The 12,795-nt window shown below is 43.1% G+C and overlaps 1 protein-coding gene across 1 annotated transcript in view; it reads left to right on the top strand.

Annotated features, from left to right (window-relative positions):
• The window catches only part of LOC126291536 (protein PRRC2A-like), a 695,341-nt gene that overhangs the window by 158,130 nt on the left and 524,416 nt on the right, over nucleotides 1–12,795 (top strand). Inside the window, exon 2 of the mRNA XM_049985037.1 lies at nucleotides 10,791–10,831. The gene's annotated coding sequence lies outside the window, so the exon portion shown is untranslated. The remainder of the gene's footprint in view (nucleotides 1–10,790; nucleotides 10,832–12,795) is intronic.

Here is a 12,795-nt window from a genome sequence, read left to right as displayed (position 1 = left end):
CCTAGACTTAGAACTACTTAAACCTAACTAACTTGAGAACACCACACACATCCATTCTTGAGGCAGGATTCGAACCTGCGGCCGTAGTAGCAGCGCGGTTCCGGACTGAAGCGAATAGAACCGCTCGGTCAAAACTGCCGGCCAGGTGTCTATAAAATTCCGTGCGGTTGTGGAAAGGTCTAGATAGGTACAACAAAAAGAAGCGTCAACACCCGTCTGGGTGAGCATAAAAGGAACATATTGATAAATCGCCTGTAGCGGATCATGAGATTCAGGAAGGTGATCATGAAATGGAGTTTAGTGAGACGACCGTCATAGCAAAGACGTCGCATTACTAGGCGCGATGTACAGAGAGGCCATCGAGATTGCCAAACACTGGAATAATTTTAATAGAGAAGATGAAGGCATTAAGCTGGATAAGATATGGATGTCAACATTGCAGCAACAGAGTGACAATCGATTAATTTCAATTGAGTTTGTTGGCGATATCGGAGATTATAGCACAGCAGACGTCACGTGATTGACAGCGGCGCCCTCTGGATGGCTTATGCAGGGTGGTCCATTGACCGTGACCGACCCAAATATCTCACCAAATAAGCGTCAAACGAAGAAATTACAAACAACGAAACTTGTGTAGCTTGAAGGGGGAAACCAGATGGCGCTATGGTTGGCCCTATAGATAGCTCAAACGGATATCAGCTGATTTTTAAATAAATTGGAACCCCCATTTTTTAATTACATATTCGTGTAGTACGTAAAGAAATCCGTATATTTCAATTGGACCACTTTTTTCGCTTTGTTATATATGGCGCTGTAATAGTCACAAACATATGGCTCACAATTTTAGTCGAACAGTTGGTAACAGTTAGGTTTTTTTAAATTAAAATACAGAACGTAGGTACGTTTGAACATTTTATTTCGGTTGTTCCAATGTGATACATGTACCTTTGTGAACTTATCATTTCTGAGAACGCATGCTGTTACAGCGTGATTACCAGTATATTTACAGGTACACATTAATGCAATAAATGCTCAAAATGATGTCCGTCAACCTCAATGCATTTGGCAATACGTGTACCGACATTCTTCTCAACAGCGAGTAGTTCGCCTTCCGTAATGTTCGCAGAAGCATTCACAATGCGCTGACGCTTGTTGTGATGCGTTGTCGGTGGATCACGATAGCAAATATCCTTCAACTTTCACCACATAAAGAAATCCGGGGACGTCAGATCCGGGTAATGTGCGGGCCCCGGTATGGTGTTTCGACGACCAATCCACCTGTCATGAAATATGCTGTTCAATTCCGCTTCAACGCACGCGAGCTATGTGCCGGACATCCATCATGTTGGAAGTACATAACCATTCAGTCATGCAGTGAAACATCTTGTAGCAACATATCGGTAGAACATTACGTAGCCAATCAGCATACATTGCACCATTTAGATTGCCATCGATAAAATGGGGGCCAATTATCCTTCCTCCTCTAATACCGCACCATACATTAACCCGCCAAGGTCGCTGATGTTCCACTTGTCGCAGCCATCGTGGATTTTCCGTTGCCCAACAGTGCATATTATGCCGGTTTACGTTACCGCTGTCGGTGAATGACGCTCCGTCGCTAAATAGAACGCGTGCAAAAAATCTGTCATCGTCCCGTAATTTCTCTTGTGCCCAGTGGCAGAACTGTACACAACTTTCAAAGTCGTCGCCATGCAATTCCTGGTGCATAGAAATGTGGTACGGGTGAAATCGATGTTGATGTAGCATTCTCAACACCGAAGTTTTTGAGATTCCCGATTCTTGCGCAATTTGTGTGCTACTGACTTGCGGATTACCCACGACAGCAGCTAAAACACCTACTTGGGCATCATCATTTGTTGCAGGTCGTGGCCGACGTTTCACAGGTGGCTGAACACTTCCAGTCTATGATCACAAATGTATTCTAGACGATGACCGGTTTCAGTATGTAATGACCATCCTCAGATCTTTTTTTACACTATGTCCTAAAGTGATTCGGCAATGGACATCGTCTAAAAAAGATCTGAGGATGGTCATTACAGACTGAAACCGGTCATCGTCTAAAGAATTAATTTGTGATCATAGACGGGAATAAAAAAAGATTTTACAGTATTGGATCACTGTTTGTACACACGATTATGTCGCAGTTCGTGAACACTTCCTGTTTCCTTAAATAACGAAGCTATCCGGCGAACGGTCCGGACACTTGGATGATGTCATCCAGGATACCGAGCAGCATACGTAGCACACGCCCGTTGGGCATTTTGATCGCAATAGCCATACATCAACACGAAATCGACCTTTTCCGCAATTGGTAAACGATTCATTTTAACACGGGTAATGTATCACGAAGCAAATACCGTCCGCACTGGCCGAATGCTACGTGATACCACGTACTTATACATTTGTGGCTATTACAACGCCATCTGTCACAAAGCGAAAAAAGTGGTCCAACTAAAACATTCATATTTGTTTACTTACTGCATGAATATGTAATAAAACGGGAGTTCCTATTAAAAAAAACGCAGTTGATATCCGTTTGAGCTATGGCAGCGCCATCTAGCGGGCCAACCATAGCGCCATCTGGTTTCCCCTTCAAGCTAGACGAATTTCGTTCTTTGTAGTTTTTTCGTTTGATGCTTATTTCGTAAGATCTTTGGCCCGGTCACTATCAATGGACCACCCTGTGTATACGGCGCTCACTCGCGCTCTCGTTGCAGTTCGTCGCTTGTCCTCGGAGGATGACTTCCGCAGTCGAAGGCGAAACGCCAGGGGAGAGTTTTACGTATGGAACACGGCATCTCAGACCGGAGGTGTTAAGTGATGACAACACCTGCCGTGAAAGCCTTAATCTATGAAATCCAACGAGGTTCTAGCAAACGCGCAAGAATACAGTGTGTAATGTTTAATGAGGTTTATTGCTATGATGAACGGAGAATAGGGCTGGTTGCCTGGCCGAACTACGCCCTACTCCCAGGGCGCAGCCTCCGCTAGAAACGGCAGCCACCTGCTCGGCCAGAGAGGGAAAGTCGCCCGGCTTTAGACCGCGCGGGTCGTTGACCCCTGGCGTGGTGGCGCGTGCTGAGAAGCTCGCGTCTATGGACGCCGCCAGCACCCAGTGGGAGAGGATGAGCGGGTGTCGCGCCACCGCGTCCACAGCGGGCGCTGCCGGAGACGGCGCCTTTGTGCGCCGCGACGCCTTTGACGTCACTGCTGTCCGCCATTCTGCTACACCTGCACCCCAGCCCACCTCCCACCTGTGACGGCTGGCAGTGTGCTGGACGCTAATGCAACCAGCGCTCAGCTGCTTCACCCGGCCCTCCTGAGATCACAAAGGACAAGCGGAGAGCTACGCGGCCAGCTCTCAGCGGCTCCACGCCGCCAGCTATTTTTCTCGTGTTGCCTTTTACGGAGGAACTAATCTGTCCACTTCATCCACGCTGTTTTCCATAGCTGGCTAACAGCTTCATCTCTGCCTAAAGGGAAGCCAGCCAAAGTGGCCACGGCGGGAAAAGTAGCCACTGAGGTTCTGCAGGCTGTTAGGTGCTGCCATGTCGCGGAAAATGCTTTAACTTGTGTATATAGTTCTGTGTAGTCAGCGCGTACACAACTTTCCCACTAGAGCGCGCCCCGCTAAGCGCAACAGCGCAGGCGCAGCGCTCGTCCGTCTCCGCACTACGAGATGGCGCCGCCTTAGAGACGGACCAAATTCTGCTTCCGCCGATCGGCGTATCAATATGTAATGCAGCCAATGAGATTGCTGCTAACTTAGAACCATTTCTCCTCACGGGTCACACTCGCGCAGTGATACCTGAACGCACGAGGTATTATAACGAGTGTACAGACCTCCAATCAGTCAGTCTGCATTAATCTGTACCAGTCTGCATTTGTCTGCACCAGTCTATAGTCAAGTTTCAGTATGCACCTAAGAAGATTATCATATTTCTGTACATAGCTGTGAAGATAAATGTATAGACACTTTGTCAAGTGTGACAAAGATATGTGAGAATAAGATTAACATACCAAGACCAAAGGAACTTCAGATTGTCAATTGTAAGCATCCAGAATCAAGTTACGTAATGTCTATGCTTTTTATTATTTTAATAAATGTGTATGAAAATTAATCAAGTTCTGCTTAAAGTTAGTCACCATCAATCTGATACTCTGAGCGTGCAAGTAGCATTTCCTTCGTCTGACCTAATGGCATTAGATAAACACGCCACGATAAGACCACGAGACATACTGCTGACACTCGCCTACTTCGTTAGAGCGACAAGTCAAATAATCTGATGGTGTGTGTACCGAAGGTCTTACAATACACACACCACAACTTATTCTTTCTGGAGGGCCCAGTCAACCCACGAAGTCTGTTTACTGTGCTGTTGTTCGAAGCTACAATACTTTTTGTGTCTTTCAGAAACCCTGATATAAGTAATCGGTTTATGTATTGAAACTTTGCCGGCCGGTGTGGCCGAGCGGTTCTAGGCTCTTCAGTCTGGAACAGCGCGACCGCTACGGTCCCAGGTTAGAATCCTGCCTCGGGCACGGATGTGTGTGCTGTCCTTAGGTTGGTTAGGTTTAAGTAGTTCTAGGAGGCTGATGACGATAGATGTTAAGTAGCATAGTGCTCAGAGCCATTTGAACCAGTCAGTTGTAGTTCTGCCAGGTTCGCAGGAGAGCTTTTGTGAAGTTTCGAAAGCAGGAGGTATTGGTGGAATTAAAGGTGTGAGGAGGGGTCGTGAGTTGTGCTTGGGTTGCTGTAGGACCACTTGCCAGTGAAAGGCAAAGGTCTCGAGTTTGAATCTCGGTCGGTTACATAGTTTTAAACTGCCGCGAAATTTCCAATCAGCGCACTCTCCGCTCTGGAGTTTGTGTACTTGTTGTGCAGATGAATGTGACTTATGTCTTTCTCATGAAATTGTTTGAATCTGTTACATCTTGACATCATTATCTTACTTTAGTTGTTGAAAGTTTGGTCGTGCTGTGAGAGGCTATACAGCTTTTCTGAAATCTTGTAACTGCCGGCAAAGTGGCCATCTTGGCGGGGCCTACTGCCCTCTCTGCGCAGGGAAAACACGTGAAAACACCTGTCGAAAGAAGGGAGATACTTAAAGCAGGTCCTTGTAACAGTGACCTCAAAGCGGCAAATAAAGAGGAGAAAAGGAAAGTGAAGAGAAGGAAAAACGGAAAACAGCCGGAGAGAAGGAAGGCAGCAAAAACAGGAGGGCGAAGAGCAGGAAACCCAACCCTGGGAGACCTCTTTTTGACGACAACGATGGAGAATAGAAAGTGCATGCACTGCGAAGAAAAATTTTCAAATTCAGTACTTGAAGGTTAGTGGTTTATGTACCAACTGCTCTGTACAGGAGTTTAGAAACACGTTTCGCTTTTATTTGTGAAAACTGTGAATAATTTAATTCGAAGAAGTTTTCCTAAAAAAATATACTTACGGCGACATGTATCCGGAGTTGCGAATATGAACCACCTCCGGCTGTATATTGGAATGAAGACTGGTAACTAGCCTCGTGTTTACTGTCGTGGACCCCTTCAGTGATATGCAAGTTAGGGGGGCAGAATCTACATCTACATATATACTCCGCTAGCCACCAAGCGGTGGGTGGCGGAGGGCACTATTGGCGCCAAAGACATATTTCCACCCTTCCCCGTCCCACACGCGGATCGCGCGAGGGAAAAACGACTGTTTACGTGTTCCATGACCGTCGACCCCTGTTCCGTGCTGATTGATAATTCCAAAGTTTTCCAATACATAGAGGGATCCTTCGATGAAACTTTGCCATTGTACAAATTCATACTCACCAGGTAATCTCTTATTTGGTCCTCTGAGCCATACTTGGCCGCAACCCGCAACTTGGCTGTTTTTGCGAGTAGAGATATAACAATATATTGAGCCAGTCGATGTCGGACATGGCCGCGATTGCTCTGGCGCGTCGATTGGTTTTTTTAATTCTGGTGGAAATAAATGAGTCTGTGCGGAAACGACATCGGCGTCGTCTGGAGGAATAGATACTACAGTCATGGATAATTTGGAAGTGGTCCCCATCTTGTTTGAACATGATAACTTCTCCAGGGTAGTTTTGTGAAATAATATTAATTCGTCTACACAATTCATTAACATCATCCGGTTCTCTGATGACAATAACGTCAGTGAAATACCATCGCTCTGAGATTTCAGAAAATCTAATAAGGTCGTTAAACCAAAGACAGATGGTGGTTGCGAAGAAACTTCTAATTGAATCAAATAACTCAAAATTAAGGTTGCGTGTTCCCATAAGAGTCCATTTCGTGTTGCCATGTTGGAGTGTAATCTCGTCACCAAGTACGCAAGTTCTTTCAGGGATGGAGTAGGAACTTGAGCTTCCAGAAGAGTGTACAGCATCTGCATCACCTCGATGATGTTGTCCATTACCAATCTGCAAGCAAATTTTCAACAAAATTAGTATCTTCATCTTCTGATGCATATACACTAGGGAGGGCACTGCCACAACGTACACTTCTAAATAATGGTGTGTTTGCACAAAACATGCACCAGTGTCCATATTGCTTAATATGAGGCGGAGAAATTACCCCAAAACTATAATAATGACTTTTGCTTATTAAATGAATTTTACTGTTGTACTGATTGTTTTTGCCAATTTTCTGTTAATTTAGACGAGTATAATCCACAAATTGTCCAAATAAATTCTTTGAAAGAAATGTCAATAAACTGCACCGTAATTTTGAATCTGCTTTGCGAAAATGTGCTTTGTGAAAAATTGCACATAGTAAGTAAGCACATTGTTGGGCATGGAATTGATGTATTAAGTGTAATTTTTTCAGTTGCTTGAAGAGCATCATTAATTATTTCCCTAACAATGGGAACATTACCACTCTCGTTAAAAATATAACTTTCTGGTAAGCGATATGCATCCACCATAAATTTCATTTTGTCATAACGAAAATTTAACAAAATATCGTCTTCAATACTATGTGGTAAGCCAAGTTCTACTGCATCAATTGCATTATTAAGGTTTCCACAAATAACACAACGTGCAAGTTTAAACAGAGGTTCCATTATAAAGAAGCATACTCACTGTTGTGGTTTCCTCCGTCAGTGATGATCTGGCAACTGCAGAAGCTGAGCACATGATGCACGGCCCTTCAGTTTCTCTCCCTCATACAGGATGTTACAAAAACGTACAGCCAAACTTTCAGGAAACATTCCTCACACACAAATAAAGAAAAGATGTTATGTGGACATGTGTCCCGAAACACTTAATTTCCATGTTAGAGCTCATTTTAGTTTCGTTCTTCCACCTACGCTCAATGGAGCACGTTATTATGATTTCATACGAGATACTTTACCTGTGCTGCTAGAACATGTGCCTTTACAAGTACAACACAACATGTGGTTCATGCACGATGGAGCTCCTGCACATTTCAGTCGAAGTGTTCGTACGCTTCTCAACAACAGATTCGGTGACCGATGGATTGGTAGAGAAACACTCTGTATGTTTAAATGAGAGGTAGCACAGCGTAATGCTAGATAGCATATGCAATTTCCAAGATCTTGCTAGTGGGGGAAAATTAGGTTCCGCAGGGTTTACAATTAGGAGCTCTCCTGTTCTTGCTACACAGTACAAACATGGTGTTTATAAATTAGTTGGACAAGAAATGTGAAAAGGGTAAATAATTTACAGAAGTGTTTGACGCAGCACTGAATATGATATATCTTCAAGGTGCCACGTGTGAATGAGTTCTTCCAATGACTGATCCGGTGTCCTATGTGATACACAATCAGTTGCGGTGAAATCGTTGTACTTATATTAATAACAGTTTGCCTTTGACATGGTGGCTTGCCGTATGTAATCTTGCAATGACTCTGAACTGTAACACCGGATTTGGATTCGTTAAACCATTAACAACACTGCGCACGCTTTGTACCATTATACGACTCCATGACGACTGCTTGAATAACTCATTCACACATGCCATCTAGTGAGAACGTCGGTAACTAATAGTGTTAGGCGGGAAGAACCTTGAAGGTTACTGCACTCAGTGCTGTATCAAACATTTCTATAAGTTACATCTACATCTACATTCATACTTCGCAAGCCACCTGACGGTGTTTGATGGAGGGTACCCTGAGTACCTCTATCGGTTCTCCCTTCTATTCCAGTCTCGTATTGTACATGGAAAAAAGGATTGTCGGTATGATTCTGTATGGGCTCTAATCTCTCTGATTTTATCCTCATGGTCTCTTCGTGAGATATACGTAGGAGGGAGCAATATACTGCTTGACTCTTCGGTGAAGGTATGTTCTCGAAACTTTAACAAAAGCCCGTACCGAGCTACTGAGAGTCTCTCCTGCAGAGTCTTCCATTGGAGTTTATCTATCATTTCCGTAACGCTTTCGCGATTAATAAATGATCCTGTAACGAAGCGCGCTGCTCTCCGTTGGATCTTCTCTATCTCTCTATCAACCCTGTGTGGTACGAATCCCACACTGCTGAGCAGTATTCAAGCAGTGGTCTAACAAGCGTACTGTAACCTACTTCCTTTGTTTTCGGATTGCATTTCCTTAGGATTCTTTCAATGAAACTCAGTCTGGCATCTGTTTTATCGACGATCAACTTTATATGATCATTCCATTTTAAATCACTCCTAATGCGTACTCCCAGATAATTTATGGAATTAACTGCTTCCAGTTGCTGACCTGCTATTTTGTAGCTAAATGATAAGGGATCTATCTTTCTATGTATTCGCAGCACATTACACTTGTCTACATTGAGATTCAATTGCCATTCCTTGCACCATGCGTCAATTCGCTGCAGATCCTCCTGTATCTCAGTACAATTTTCCAATGTTACAACCTCTCGATACACCACAGCATCATCTGCAAAAAGCGTCAGTGAACTTCCGATGCCATCCACAAGGTCATTAATGTATATTGTGAATAGCAACGGTCCTATGACACTCCCATGCGGCACACCTGAAATCACTCTTACTTCGGAAGACTTCTCTCCACTGAGAATGACGTGCTGGGTTCTGTTATCTAGGAACTCTTCAATCCAATCACAATTGGTCTGATGGTCCATATGCTCTTACTTTGTTCATTAAACGACTGTGGGGAACTGTATCGAACGCCTTGCGGAAGTCAAGAAACACGGCATCTACCTGTGAACCCGTGTCTATGGGCGTCTGAGTCTCGTGGACGAATAGCTCGAGCTGGGTTTCACACGACCGTCTTTTTCGAAACCCATGCTGATTCCTACAGAGTAGATTTCTAGTCTCCAGAAAAGTCATTATACTCGAACATATACGTGTTCCAAAATTCTACAACTGATAGAGATATAGGTCTATAGTTCTGCACATCTGTTCGACATCCCTTCTTGAAAACGGAGATGACCTGTGCCCTTATCCAATCCTTTGAAAAGCTACGCTCTTCTTGAGGTCTAGACTACACCGCTGCAAGAAGGGGAGCAAGTTCCTTCGCGTACTCTGTGTAAAATCTAACTGGTATCTCATCAGGTCCAGCGGCCTTTCCTCTTTTGAGCGATTTTAATTGTTTCTCTATCCCCCTGTCGTCTATTTCTCTATCTACCATTTTGTCATCTGTACGACAATCTAGAGAAGGAAGCACAGTGCAGTCTTCCTCTGTGAAATAGCTTTGGAAGAAGACATTTAGTATTTTGGCCTTTAGTCTGTCATCCTCTGTTTCAGTACCATTTTGCTCACAGAGTGTCTGGACATTTTGTTTTGATCCAACTAGTGCTTTGACATAAGACCAAAATATCTTAGGATTTTTTGCCAAGTGAGTACATAGAACTTTACTTTCGAATTCATTGAACGCCTCTCGCATATCCCTCCTCACACTACATTTCGCTTCGAGTAATTTTTGTTTCTCTGCAAGGCTTTGGCTATGTTTATGTTTGTTGTGAAGTTCCCTTTGCTTCCGCAGCAGTTTTCTAGAGCGTTTGTTGTACCACGGTGGTTCTTTTTCATCTCTTACGATCTTGCTTGGCACATACTCATCTAACGCATATTGTACGATGGTTTTGAACTTTGTCCACTGATCCTCAACACTATCTGTACTTGAGACAAAACTTTTGTGTTGAGCCGCCAGGTACTCTGTAATCTGCTTTTTGTCACTTTTGCTAAACAGAAAAATCTTCCTACCTTTTTCAATATTTCTATTTACAGCTGAAATCATCGATGCCCTAACCGCTTTACGTTCGCTGATTCCCTGTTATGTGTTAACTGTTTCAAATAGTTCGAGTCTGTTTGTCACCAGAAGGTCTAATATGTTATCGCCACGAGCCTTTTCTCTGTTTAACTGCTCAAGGTAGTTTTCAGATAAAGCACTTTAAAATATTTCACTGGATTCTTTGTCCCTGCCACCCGCTATGAACGTTTGAGTCTCCCAGTCTATATCCGGCAATTTAAAATCTCCACCCAGAACTATAACATGATGGGGAAATCTACTCGATATATTTTCCAAATACCCGTTTCACAATTAAAGGCTACTTTTGTATAACTAACTTATAAGCACCCTGTAATCTTACTAGAGATGTTACTGTTAAACACAAGAAAAAAGGCTTATAAACATTTTTCTGGAAAGAGATATGGATGTTTGGTCCTTATTTCAAAGACATGAGGACGTAAATCCGGCTAATTTCAAACAAAACTGTGACTGAAGCTCAATAAAATACTATCATTTTAAAAGGAGAGACAGAAATATTTGAAATAATGTGTTTTCTTTCTTCTGTTTTTAGGTATCACATCGTCTGGCAGCGACCGAGGGTTGAAGTCTGCTGTAAGTATACACATTTCATTCTGTAAACTTAATTACCCTAGTTATCTGCTTACTTTCGCAGGTTCCAGTGAAAGTTACAAATAGAAATAGACTAGTTTGGATCTCTACTGGAATCCTTGATATTAATATTGGAAGTGCTAAGTGTCATCGAGTTTTCTAGGTGCCTCTGCGGTCGGTAACAAGTCTGACTTACCACTTTATCTGTGGGATATGCTGTCGCCAACACAAAACTGCCCTGGCGGATAGCCTTCTGGGAGTCGCCGTCTGTACCACGTACTATACTTACTTGTCTAGTGCGGTGTCGGCGGTGTAAGCAGCACTCACTTCGTCTCGCCTTGTCCCTTGAAGACCAGAGGTTACAGGCTGAATACAGCGTTCTTTGCTTTTGGTTGACTGTGTGACTGTTCAGTTGTGGTGCAATTATCTCGGACAGTAAAAATAAACGCCATCAATTAGTATTTATTGTCCTTAATTAGTATTTATCGTCCTTCGAGGTTCTCATTACTTCTTTTTAAAATTCAGTCTTAATCACACCACATGTGTTACAAGAACATAGGTGACCGGTTTCGGTCATATCACAGCAGCTGATGAGAGTGCTCCACCAACCATCTTCGAAGGATGCCATGGGTCTGATGGTGGTCACGTGATATGACCGAAACCGGTCACCTATGTTCTTGTAACATACGTCGTGTGATTAAGACTGAATTTTACAAAGAAATATTGTAAATTTTTGTTCACTGCTCCAAAAATGTTTATTAAAATTGTTCTCATTACTTCGCCTGTGCCCAGAACGGAAATCACTCACTGTGTGGCGTAATTCCATAGTCCTTATGACCTGCCGCAAGTACCCACGAAATTGAATTCTCTGACAATTCTGCCGAGTACCTCCTCATTCCTCGTCAGTCATCCTAATTTTCAACATCTTTCTGTAGCGCTACGTTTCAAACGCTTCGATCTTTTTTGCGGTTTTTCCACAGTCCATGACTCACTATCGTGTTGTACTGTCTTCCAAAACTACGTTCTCAAAAATCCCTTACGCACGTCACTGTTTGTACTACTTCTCCTGAGCAGGGATGCCCTCTTTGCCTACGATGATGTGTTTTTATGTCCTCCTTGTTCCGTTCGTCATATGGCATCTTGCGACCAGGATAGCAGAATTCCTTTAAGCTCGGCTGCAGTTTGGATGTTAATTTCATGACTAATTTCATTTCTACATTACATTCGTCTTTCTTCGCTTAACTCAATTCACATTCTGTGCTCTGTACACTACTCATTCCACTTAACATATCCTGTAATTCCTCCTCGTATTCCCTGTGAATAGCGAAGTCATCAGCGAATCTCATGGATGATATTCTTGACTCTGATTTTTAATCACACCCTTGAATCTTTCTTCTATTTCTGGGACTGCTGCTTCGAGGTATACATTGAAAAGTAGGGGCGAAATTCTCGATCTCTGCCTGAGACCCTTTATAATCCGAGCACTTGGTCCTTGACCATCCATTCTTGCTATTACGTAGCTAACACCAATTGTTCTTAGAATTTCGTCCATATTGCGCTTTATGTCTTTGTCGAATGTTTTTCTGTGTTGGCCACTCCTATGAAGTTCTTCAGTTTTCATTGAGTTATTGAGGAGAACGTTTCTGCATCTGGTGCCTTTACCTTTTCTAAAAAGAAAATGACAGTTATCTAACATAACCTATTTTTTTCTCCATTCTTCTGTCTTGTTAGCAGGTTATATTGCAGTAGTACATTTTCGACAACCTTCGCACTAACCGGTTATTCTGAGTTTGGCACCCGTCAGCTGTTCGGCATTCAAGTTTTATAAAAGTTCTACGTTTAAGGTAGTTACAAGAGACATTTGTAAGGAAGTTCAGCCCTTGGTCTATATGTGTGGCCTGTTTGGTTAAACGTTTCTTATTAAAGTGTGGCGCTCTAACTGCAAGCGGATATGTCCATGGAATTCA

Source organism: Schistocerca gregaria, chromosome 9 (genome assembly GCF_023897955.1).
Source record: "Schistocerca gregaria isolate iqSchGreg1 chromosome 9, iqSchGreg1.2, whole genome shotgun sequence".
NCBI lineage: Eukaryota > Metazoa > Arthropoda > Insecta > Orthoptera > Acrididae > Schistocerca > Schistocerca gregaria.
This window is presented reverse-complemented; position numbering and strand designations above follow the sequence as displayed.